This window comes from Capsicum annuum, chromosome 4, assembly GCF_002878395.1.
Source record: "Capsicum annuum cultivar UCD-10X-F1 chromosome 4, UCD10Xv1.1, whole genome shotgun sequence".
Taxonomy (NCBI): Eukaryota; Viridiplantae; Streptophyta; class Magnoliopsida; order Solanales; family Solanaceae; genus Capsicum; species Capsicum annuum.
Genome location: NC_061114.1, coordinates 155,877,812 through 155,890,079, shown reverse-complemented (window position 1 = coordinate 155,890,079; position 12,268 = coordinate 155,877,812). Strand labels below are relative to the sequence as shown.

The following is a 12,268-nucleotide window of genomic DNA, read 5'->3' as shown; positions in this document are numbered from 1 at the left end:
GCGGTAAATGTTGTATTTCCCTGAAACTACGTGTCACCGTAGGATTGATATTGATAATTGTGGGCTAAAGGCTGAGTATGAGATTTTGATAATGATATTGAGGTTGTACTCCCTGGCAAGAGTACAACACCCCCGCCAATGTGGGGTTCTCTCCTTAGGAGGGCAAAAGGTTGGACTCCATGCGGCTCACATGATGTAGTTATGTCGGTTATAAGAAACTCCCACGTCCATAATGATCTAAGTACCATGAGATACTGAGTCACTCTAAGTCATGATTCAAGGAGTTTGAGTTGAGTTAAATGATTTATAAGATTTATGAAGCATATGTTATTACTAATGACTTACGGAAATAATGTTTTAGATAATTCAAGCAAAGAGAGTTATTATTGTCAGCATGCATGATTTTCTTATACATTTATGATATTATTTAAAATGTTGCATCCACCCCCACATACTCAGTACATTCTCAAGTACTGACTCTCATACTCTTTTGTATTCTATATTTCCTCATTATATAGGTTTATGTGCTTAGCCTCAGCAGCGACAGTGATCTTTGAGTACCTTCATCTACATTATTGCGGTTGGTGAGTCCTCATGGTTCGAGGACCTGTGTCTCCGATTTTTTCTTGTTAATAGATGATCGTTTACTTTCAGTTCAGTACGAGTCAGTTGGGGATCTGTCCCAATGGCTCCTTAGTCCTATGAAGTAGAGGCTTTGTCAGACTAGTGTGCCAGCATGTACAGAGATTTCAGTATTTTGTTTGTACAGAACGGTATTTCTTCGTATCTCAGTATGTTCATATCATGATTATTCTTCCCTACTTTATGATGATTCGTGTCGTATAGAATTCTGAAGGTGATGACAGGCTTAGAGGGTTAGCTTGAGGCCACGTGTGGCCTTGAGCACCATGTGATGTCTCGGGATAGGTTCTCGGGGCGTTACATTTAAATAAATATCCTATTTAGTATAATATTTGAACTCATCAAAGTGAGGTACACGTGCAAGATGTGTACACCTAAACTAGTGTGTGTATATATATATATATGTATATATATATATATATATATGTATATATATTATATTAAAACTGTAAGGGCCTTAAAAATATTGTTTGAACTTTTTGCCCTTTATTAAAAGACCCTACAATAGACAAAATCATCATTTTGTTATTTTTCTTAATTTATTATTTAATTAAATTAAGCACTACCATAAAAGAACCTACAAATAAATATATCGTCCGATCATTGGGGACACGCATAATAACTCTTGTGCGTAGCAATTCTTCAATTGTCATAAAAAAAAATTAAAGTTATGAGATTGATCTGTTAATCAGTATGATGCTTTTGTGTGTTGATTAGCACTTGCAATCTAATGTATGTATGAGTAATATAGTATTGATATATGAGTATTTTTATGAGATTGTCTTCTATAATTTTTTGCTTTTAGTTTTCAGAAGTTAGATATATATGAGTATTTCAGCGTATGAAATTGTCTTCTATAATTTTCTGCTTTTCGTTTTTAGAAGTTAGATCGTCTTAGGTTTGCTTGGAACCGAAGTTTCAAGAGAGGAGATGATTCCAATAGCTACTAGTACATTAGATGGTTGTTTTAATAATTATTTCACAACAAAAAATGGATCAAATTGCGGAGGTAAATTTTACGGTTTGAGGGGGTTTAAATCCCCGTAAAATGTAATTTCGGCGGTTCCCAAACTCCCACAATACAAGTCATCACAAACAATTTGCGGCAGTTTTTTCGACCCCCATAATTAATTTGCGGCGGTTACGACCCCCGTAACTAATTTGCGGCAATTATTGCCCCCGTTATTATAAATTTAATTATTTTTATAATAAATTTTTATTTAAAACTTGCAGGGGTTAAAACCTCCACAATTTATTTTTTTTTTAATTTAGTAGGGCCCATAAATTTTCAATAACTAATTATAGATTCTAATTTTAGCTCAAATTTAATTGTTCCTTTGGGCATAACCTACAATCCAATATTTGTTCAATTCATATATCATTATTACAACAGAATAATTAAACATTGCAATTGACAAGCATATAAAAAATACATTGAACATTAAACTTCAAAATTAAATTGTCAACATTAACATCTTCAAACTCCAAATTTTCAACATTAACTAGTATTTTTAAACTACAAAATTAAATTTAAACACAAAACCTACAATATTCTAAGATTCACTCCAACCACACAATTACATCATCATAATTGAATATCCAAAACAAATGCAACAAAATCAAAGAATGTCATTAGGATCATTATCATCATGTGATCTCCTTGCATCAATGGGCGAAATGGGTCCACTAGCCGCATCACTTGGCTGCATAAAAATGTAAAGTATAAGAATCAATCGATAAACTTTCAGTCCTTATTATAAATGACAAGTTATATGAACATCATGCTTTAACACCATATTAGAAATCTGCATATCCAATAATACCATAAACAGGATGCAGTTACAATACATGTCCTATGAAGTTAAGAAGCGGAAAAAGTTGACACCCTCTCCCTGGTCCGGCATTATTTCGCGCGTATCATGTGTTACTTTCTCCTACAGGAAAACAATTAATCTACTGAATCAAAGCATATCATGTGCTAATTTCTCCTACAACATCCATTTTCCATTTACCCACAAGCAAGGTGTATATACAGAGGCACTTACAGACCCTAATGCCACACACATATATATTCATAAAAAAAACAAAGAATCACATTTAATAACGAGCAAACTCTCACCTAAAGGATTTGTCTAGATACAAGCAGCACGCTGATTCTTTTTTCTTTTTCCTTTTAGATATAGTAAATAAAATTACATGGTCTTAGTTTGCTAAGCTTATCGACAAAGACAAAATAGGAGGTGACACTTTGCAAGTTGAATTCAGACAAGTCATATGGCCGAGCTGCAAAATGAGAAAACTGGCTTTGGGGACAAATGAAGACTATGCATTCAATTTTCATATCCATGGTCAAGTTCTAAGCTTTGGGGACACTTTGCAAGTTGAATTCAGACAAGTCATATCAGAGTCTTCTTTCTTGCCCTTTGCAATCTCTTAAAAGCCATTCTTTAAGTACCTCACGCGGGCAAAAAAAAGGGAGGAAAACATCTGAAATGGCATAAAGAAAAAATCTCCTATGCACTAAATTAAGTTAGATTCTCCTTGATTTTCACTGAAATACTTGATTTTTCAAATTTATGTACTTCTCAAGAAACTCTCATCAACACAATTCTAGTTGAAATGGTTAAACAAAGATTAAGCTAAACAAAAATCTAGAGTGTTTCACCGCTAATTAACAGTCCTAGAAGTAATTAAACAGTTGCTGAAATTAACAGTGTGGAAAAATCAAGAACAAAAATAATATTAGTTTTTGCATCAAATTTAATCTAAATGGTAGAATCAGACAAATTAGAAGTACTTTTACTTAAAGAAAGAAAGTACTAATAACTTGATTAAATGCAGTGACTGACTCCACATTACAAATGAACATAAGCATAATTTTTTTGTCCCCATCAATATTAACCAATTGTATGTAATTAAATATTACATGCCCAGGAGTTAAAATTAAGAAGTTAAAAATTAGTTTCTCAACTACTGGTCTACTGGTAAATAAGCTTATCATACTATATAAATGAAATGGATGTGAAACTCTATTTCAAGTTACTCACGGGATAAATGTTATATGTGGGATATAAGTTAGGGCATATAATTAAACTGTTTATTCAGTATAGTATCTCTTTTCCATGCAGAAGGCTGTCCGTAAAGCAATGTATATGTATGACAAAAGTCATTTATGATTACAGAGAAGTACAATCTATATTTTTGAAAATAGAGGAACAGTCACAGTTTTCTTGATGTGCCCATGTTGTACTTATTTGGATTTAAAACTAAAATGAATCAGAAACTTTTGTTTTCACTTCATTTTCTGCTACTACTTATGAACCATGATGTGAATATCTCCTAAGTTGTGGAAGTGAGGATTAATTAACAAATCATCCCTAAGTTGCACTGTACAGCTTGAAGAATTGCCTCCAGAAATGACAACAATGGAATAAGATATTGATGACATACCTGTTGTACTGAAGAAGCAATTCACTCGTATAAAGCAGTGATCTCTGTTAAATGCTTCTCCCTCAGAGTCTGGATCTGCATTGCAAATTTTCATCAAATCAATTTTGGAAATGGAATGACTGAATTTCCATGCCAATAGGTAATAATTACATCAAATGTACAATGAGATTTTTCACAAATGACACAGAGGACATTCCTTTAGGAACACAAATGTAACTCACAAGCAAGGGATACAAGAAAGCAAGTTAGTAAAACGGCTATTGAGCTTTGTCACATCATTTTCACAGGCACAATATATTAAAACCAAGTAAGATGGCAAACGCAAATGAAGAGGTAATGAGTAGTCGCCCATATATAGGGAATTGAAGGCCTAATCCCACTCCAGATGAGTTCGTAATACCTTCAGGGTGTTGACAAAACTTTTTATTCTTTAAGGCATTCGTTATCTGAAACCCGCTGCCCAACTCATCACACTTTTTTCTCTCTCACGCTTTCTAACTTACAAAGAATTCCATTTGAAGAGACCATTATTTGACTTATAGAGTCGAAGGTAAAAGTTTTCAGTGATACTCATCTTATGCTCGTGACAGTAATATCCAATTCATAGATCATGATCGACTAAGAGTACTTCACAAAAATCTCAAAAATAAACAGTATTATTTCTTGCATCGGGCATATCTAATGCTGGAAGGAATCAAGGTAACTTAACTGATGGATTTGCTAAACCAATCAAGAGGAATACAAAACCAAGATACATAAAAGTGAGAATCAATTAATTGATGCTGTACAACTCAACTTCAAAAGATGTCCTCCAATCTATTCTTCCTAACAAAGCTTTAGAAAAGTGTAACCAAAAGCTCAGCAACCATTAACTCACAAAGAGATACTACAAAATAGGCATACTAAAATGATTCATGTTCTAATACTCATGAAAAGCCTCGATATTCATGAACTCATAAAAGCGACATCAGCCTAGGTCATATGGGGTGGACATACAGCATTTAAACACAAATGGAGTCCAACACCAATTTCTCAAAAACTTGTGCTAATCAACACCGCAAGATCCAATAATCATGAGTTCACATTTCACGACTTTGAAACACCTAAAATAGAAATCTACACTACTTCAGTTATGGAAAATTTAAGGCCAGTTGGGGTGGACATTTAGGGCGCACAGTCACGCACTTAGGGCATAAGCCTAACAAAACTATAAGAACAACAATAACACAACAAGTGATAATCTTACAATCTCGGAGTCCAGCTCAATTGCAATGGTCGGCCGGCGTAGCAATGGCCGACCACAAAGTCAATTTGAGGGAAATGGAGTCAACTTGGGAGGGGGGACCAACAGAGAAGCTGATTTGAGGAAAATGAGAGAGAGGGAGATTTTGGGGGAATGGAAGTTTTGAATTAAAAAATGATGAAAAATTTTGGCCAATTAAAAAAAAAGGGGAATTTTTTTTAATAGTATAAGGTGCTATTTATTCTATTGATAGCAGGGGACAATTTATATAATTTTAGAGGAAAATTTTTAATCCCTGCATTTCATATAATTTTACGAAGGTTAAAATAACCCCTGTAAATAAACCCCCGCAATTTTACATGATTTTTGTAGTGTTTCTTACAATAACTTTCGATTATGAAACTTGATTATGTTTACCTAAAGTACTGTACCATCTTAACTTGTTGTTAGCAATATTATTAGTTTCTTCTCCTTCTATTTTTGTTACTATCAATTTTTTCTTCATTTTTATTATTGCATTATTATTTGGCGGTTGTTCCTACCCTGTTGGCTTTTTCCTTGAATGCTTTGTAATGTTTTCTTAATTTATTATTTATTGTGTCTTCTTTACTTCTTTATGTTCTTTGACATGTGTTACTTGATCTTGAGATTTCTCGAAAATAATCTAGAATCTCTAGGTATACATACACTCTTACCAACCCACAATATAAGGGTAAAGCACATGTGTTAGCATATTTTTTGAATGGAAATAAGGAATATTTCCATTGTGGAATAGGATATGTCTTAACTTTATAGTCTATTTAACTCATTTTCTATTATTTTCATTTTTTTCAAGTTTCTACTTGGATGAGAGATACATGGCATAAATTAAAATGAATGGTTAAAATTCAATTACTAAATTAAGATTCTAACCATGATATGAACAATAAATATTTTACCTATTTGCTTACAAAATTTTAGTAATGCAACAATAATTATAGTTACTGTTATAAATGTAGTTACATTATAGTGAATGTCTACCAAGAATATCGATAAGATCTAGTTGATAACTATCAGGATTCAGAGTATCTATCTTTTAGTCAGAATCTAAGAGTAAATTTTTCCTATAAATAAATGAGTTTTCTTCATTGTAATTCTCACATCAAGAATCCCCAAGAGAAATATATAATTACTTTCTCTTCTCTCTCTATTCTTATTTATTCTTTATTAGTTCATAACACGTTATCAGCATGAGTCTCTAGGTAGATAGAAGGTAAGTTTTCTTTAATCTATATTAATAGTTTGCAAAGATCTCAACACTTTACCAATCAATTAAATTCTAGTAATTCAGAATTGAATTTCGATTTGTAGTTTTATTTAGTTAGCCGTGAAGGTAGGTATATTCTTTAACATAAGTTTGTTGATCATACTTCAAATCAGTCCAGTAGCACTTATGTAATACAGGTATTTTATATCTATTCTTTCTAATCATGGTAATTTAATTACTGGACATCACAAAAGGTTATTATTTGATTGTTGCTTTCTATTCGTGAAACTCGTCATTAAAAATCAAGATTCAATTGGTCCAGCCACATGTCATTGTTTTTTTGTTAGTTTGATTTTCGTTAATACTTATAATATGTCAAAATACATGGGATCGCCCATTTACATAAAATCTTTATATATTTATTTATTTGTCTTATTGGAATTAATTTACTTATAAAATTACAAAGTGTAATATCTCAGAGGCTATTTATTGATTAAGGATAAAATATCGGGTTAGAGTCTCTATGCACCATGATGAATATATTGAGTTTAAGTCTCATCAATTTCTTTCCTAAGATGCCTTTATATGGCTAAAACGTTGAGTTTGAACCTCAATGCACCATACTGATGATATTATGATGGCTAAGGCAAAATAATGGGTATTTGGTGAAAATTCATGAAATCCAACCCACTGAATATGCTCCATTCCATGAAGTAAATGTGGTGTCAATATATGATAAGTCTGAAATATGAAAACTTGCTTCATTCTTAAAGTATATGTGATAACAGTGCATAATATGTCTGAAAGAAGACAATTGATTGAATGCACGGATATAAGCGTGGAGGGACAATATTATAATAGATAATCATCAAAAGTGATAATATTTTTATACGCTTATCATGATTATAAGATATGTTAGAGAAAATTTCTCAACAAACATATTTATGCCTCGATTTGCTCCTGAATTAGCAACATCTTAAAAGAGGCTATAAGCTATCATAATTTGATAGGCTTAAGACACGATTATATTTCATTTTGGGAATGAGAATTTCGATTATTATAAATACAGATCTATACCCTGGGGTGAATGTGTGACTGCATATATACTCGAACATATTTTTTATTGTGAATATATCACAATCCATCTCTAAAGGAGGTAGAATAATTGAAAGGTTGAGTATCTCCAAGTTACTATGATAAGAAACACGAATGTGAAAAGTTACCCAAGCATGATGAAATCACATGCCATAATAAACTAAGAGTTTATTGTTTATTGATATGAAATTCATGCATTAGTAAACCTGATGTTTACTAAAGAATTTTTTTTCACATGTTATGATAACTTGGAGTTACTAATACAAATCATTTAATCTATTGATATAAATGATTTGCCATCATGAATGTGCATATTGAGTATTAGACATATGTTGAAGAAATAAAAGATTCCTCAAGAATTATTTATGTTGCTTGTTCTCATGCCAAGTTGGTTGGACCAACTAATGTTGGGATTTGATCCATATAAACTTGAAAAGTATAAAAGGTGAATATGGGCCCATTCACTATTCATGTGATCTATTAAGATGAATCGATATAAGATGATCACTTGTGCGTTTTATTGTCAACTTGCAGTTTGACATTCCTAAAGCTGCTTGCTCAATAAAATTGAAATAAGAGCATAATTTTCAGATTGTATAATCAAGACAATTCATTTTATGTAACAACCCGAGACTACCCCCTAATCGTCACACGTTGCTTAGGACTACAAGTGATCCCAAGCTAACTCTTATACTGGCATAACTCATGAGCAACTGAATAAAATAAATAAGTCTAAAAGAATAATGCGGAAGATAAATCTTTTCCGAACATAATACAAAACTATATTGAAAAACTTACAACTCTGATTATATAAAACAAGACTGAAATCCAATAAATCAACTCTACTGACTATCTAGAAAGCCTCTACTAGTATTGACTATAGTTAGTCGGTACATGACCCCCAAACATCCCAAATCAATACGACTGAATAAAGAAAATAAGATACTACTCAAACTAAAGTTGACTCGAGTCCTTAAATTAAAACAATCCATCATTTGCTGATTGGAAGATGCAAGTTGTCTGATTATGATGTGTGTGCTACAATTAGTACCTACATTATGAGACAATGTAGCACATAGACGTATATGTGGATCAGTACTTTTGGAATGTACTTAGCATGTGGGCGCAAATGTATAAGTGAAACAATAACTGAATATATTCATAAACTTTAAAATAATACATGCTAAGTGTAAATAACTCACCTTGGCTTGAATAAAACATGTACTGCAAAATAATAAAGCATGAGTATGTAAAGCATAGATAATCTTTGTGAGTCATAACACTTAGTTCTAAAAGCTATACTTTTTCTCTTTCTGTTGGGAGTTTCTTCTAACCGACATAAACCATGTGAGCTGTCATGGAGTCCAACGTCTTACCCACGTTGGGGAAAGTTGTTCTAACCTTGCCATCAAAATAGAACCTTATCTTAAGTGATCACTGACTTAGACCACTATGGGCACTTAAAACCTTCGGTGGCTCGTAGTTCTGGGGCATGAGACCTCAGAATCATACTCAACTCGGTGCTAAATACTACAACCATACTTATTACTCAGAACTTTAGGAATTTCACCTTAAAATAGCACAAGGGTTTACAATGAAAATCAATTATGCTTATCTTTCCTTAAATCTCAAACTATAAGAACAATATAGATTTCTTATCTTAGATTAGGATCAAAAGATCAATTTCTTTCTTGAATCTTGGTAAACAATCATCAAATAGGCTTAAAATCATAATCTTCTTGAAATATCAATACGAAATCTTAGGGCTTAAAACCCATGCTTTAAACTTATGCAAATTTGTAGTAAAACATCACGCTCAGTATACTTCTTGAAATACTTCAACAATATCAAGATACTGAATCAACAATCATGATATTATGCTTAAAACTCAACTGGAAAATCTGTAAAATCATATCACACACATAAAGATATGAAAATGGACATGCAATTCTATATTTAAATTACTTGTAACATCATGATCTTCAAATAATGAAAATTGGGTATGAACCCTAAATTGTAAATTATGTAAAATCCACATTAAAAACTAGTTTTGGGCACAAGGATGAAAGGAGTATCCTTATTCATAACCCCACATACCTTAATAAACTTGATTTAATGTAGAAAACTTGACTTTGAAACCCTTGAAGATGATCTTGAAAGATTTCCTTGAGATTCTTGGATTAGAGAACTTAATTCTTGGTTTTATCTTGAAGAGATTGTAATAGAGTCTTGAAGTTCTTGGATAGAGATTAGGATTTTGTTCTTGGAGAGGAATTATGACCAAAGCAGGCAAATAATGCTCTTTGGGGCTTTAATTATGTGTTATGGACGATTTAGGGTAGAGGAAAGGACTTATTTTCCCTTAAAATGTAAAAATAGAAACTGAAAAATAGGTGCGTGCGACGGAGCGCGCGTCGCACGCTAATCGCGCGACCTCACTGCCTCTCTCATGAAAAAGGCTATAACTTTTTGCTCGAGTATCGAATTAAGGAAAAATTGGTATCATTGAAAAGTTTATTCAATTATATACAATTTGGTGGGTATTGAGATGCAAAATTCTATGTATTTAAAAATGTATATTTGTTCAAAGTAGACCCTTGTAGAATTAAATACTAAACTTTGAAAGAATTAAAGGATCTTAACTCAATTTTGTTCTCAGTGAATTCTATGAACATCTTTCACCTCAAGAGCACTTCATAAACTAGGATAATGATCATGAACTTATATTCACATTGAAATCATTTTTATTAGAGCTTACACACGTAGGAACGACGGTTAGAATTCTAGCATGAAAATATAGGGTATTACATTATTTTCCCCTAGGAATAATTCGTCCTCGGATGATGGATAGGAACTTGTTGAAGCCTTAGAGGTATTGAATAACGTGGACATAATATGTCTTCCAAGAAAGGATATAACTACGCTGAAACATTTAAAGCTTCTATTATGAAACTGATTTTAGAGCTGACTTGCCTTTAGTTACTATAAAGAGCTGATTCATGCTGAGAATTTAGAATTTGCTTGAAGTGTTCATGATACAATCATACATATAGGATTGCAAAGTGATAAATTATGCAAGAACGAATTATGAGATAACGAGACTAAGATCATACAATGAGTATTATGTTGTCTGAGTTGGAATACTTGAAAAACTAAGATTATTCACTAAACACTTATGAACTGAATCATGACTAAATATTTGAATATGAAATTAATGCCTGGTGCATAGACTGAGCTGAATTCGTAATTTTCATGAATGCGAACATTTTAGCTCATGAAATGCCTTACTCGTGAAACTTTAGGTAGTAAGACTAGATGGAAAGTTGGAAATCTATAGGAGCTTATCTATTTGATTGTTAAACTGGATTGTAGGCTATATGGATTGGATGATATTGGTTGCTCATATTCAAATAAAGTATTTATTCAACACTCTTCTAAGAAATTCTAATAACATTAGGGGGCAAAGAATTTTGGGCATGATCTGAACAAGACATCTGAATAAGAAGTCACAACATTGATACAACTCTATAGCATAGAGCATAGACATATAAATCATAAGCTAAGATAGAATTACTAGGCCTTAGTCAATGCAACTTCTTACTTTCAAGCTTAGCAATACTTCTCAAATACTTCCTCAACAATACTATTCCCCTTACATACCATATTCATTTGATCCAACTTAAAATTTTCACATGGGCATTGATAAATCCATCTACTAAAGTCTAAGATCAACTAAATTTTCTCTCCATGATCAAGCCTTACTTGAAATCACAAGTTACAATACGCCACACTATAATACTAGCCTAAGCTAGATGATTCAATCTTCCATGTCTCTTTTAGAGCTCATACCCTAAGCATAACATGCCTTACCACTTCAATGACTAACTCAAAACTCTTACTATAGATTCAGTAGTGCATATTGCATTCATCCACTTACATCCCAACATAGCATTTAAGCCTATCATTATAACCACATATGAACTTCAAGGAAAACACGTATAAAGGCATACTTTTCATGTTCTCTAAACCTCTATCAATATCAACTTTCTTGCACTATTCTTAAGAAGACATACTTAAAATTCTCAACTAACTATGACATATACCAAGGATTTACCTCAATACTCCTTTATCCTTAGCCTTAGATAGAAAAGCATAATTGATCTTTCTTAATAAGGGTCATTAACTCCCTCTCATCTAAACCATTGCTTATCCATTATCATCGCCACTATCTTAACATAGGAAGAGGTTACTAAAGGGCTAACACATAAGGACCTGAAGCACGAAAGATACTATACATAACTTTAACACTAAAATGAGGCCTGAGGAATAGAATGTCAAAGGCATGGATTCATTAAAGAGATCTAAACTAAGGAAATACATGATATAATATGAATTTCACTAGCATCATGAGTTCTGAAAACTGGTCATACTCTGAAATATGAGCTAAAAAATAAAGAAGTATGCCGTGGAACGTGCATCACATGCTCTATCGCAGGCTCCCTCGAGGGTGGACTAGAGCGTGCACCGCATGATAATCATGGGAAACTACTATTTTGGACTTCCAAACATGCCCTTACACTTGTCCAAAAATT

At 32.6% G+C, this 12,268-nt stretch overlaps 1 long non-coding RNA gene across 1 annotated transcript; it reads right to left on the bottom strand.

Moving 5' to 3' along the window:
• Positions 1-1,997: 1,997 nt before the first annotated feature.
• On the bottom strand, positions 1,998-5,531 carry LOC107869685. Its single transcript, XR_001673901.2, has 3 exons — positions 5,339-5,531; positions 4,093-4,167; positions 1,998-2,345 (listed from the first exon to the last, which is right to left on the bottom strand). It is a non-coding gene; the product is annotated as an uncharacterized LOC107869685 (long non-coding RNA).
• Between the last annotated feature and the right edge of the window lie 6,737 nt (positions 5,532-12,268).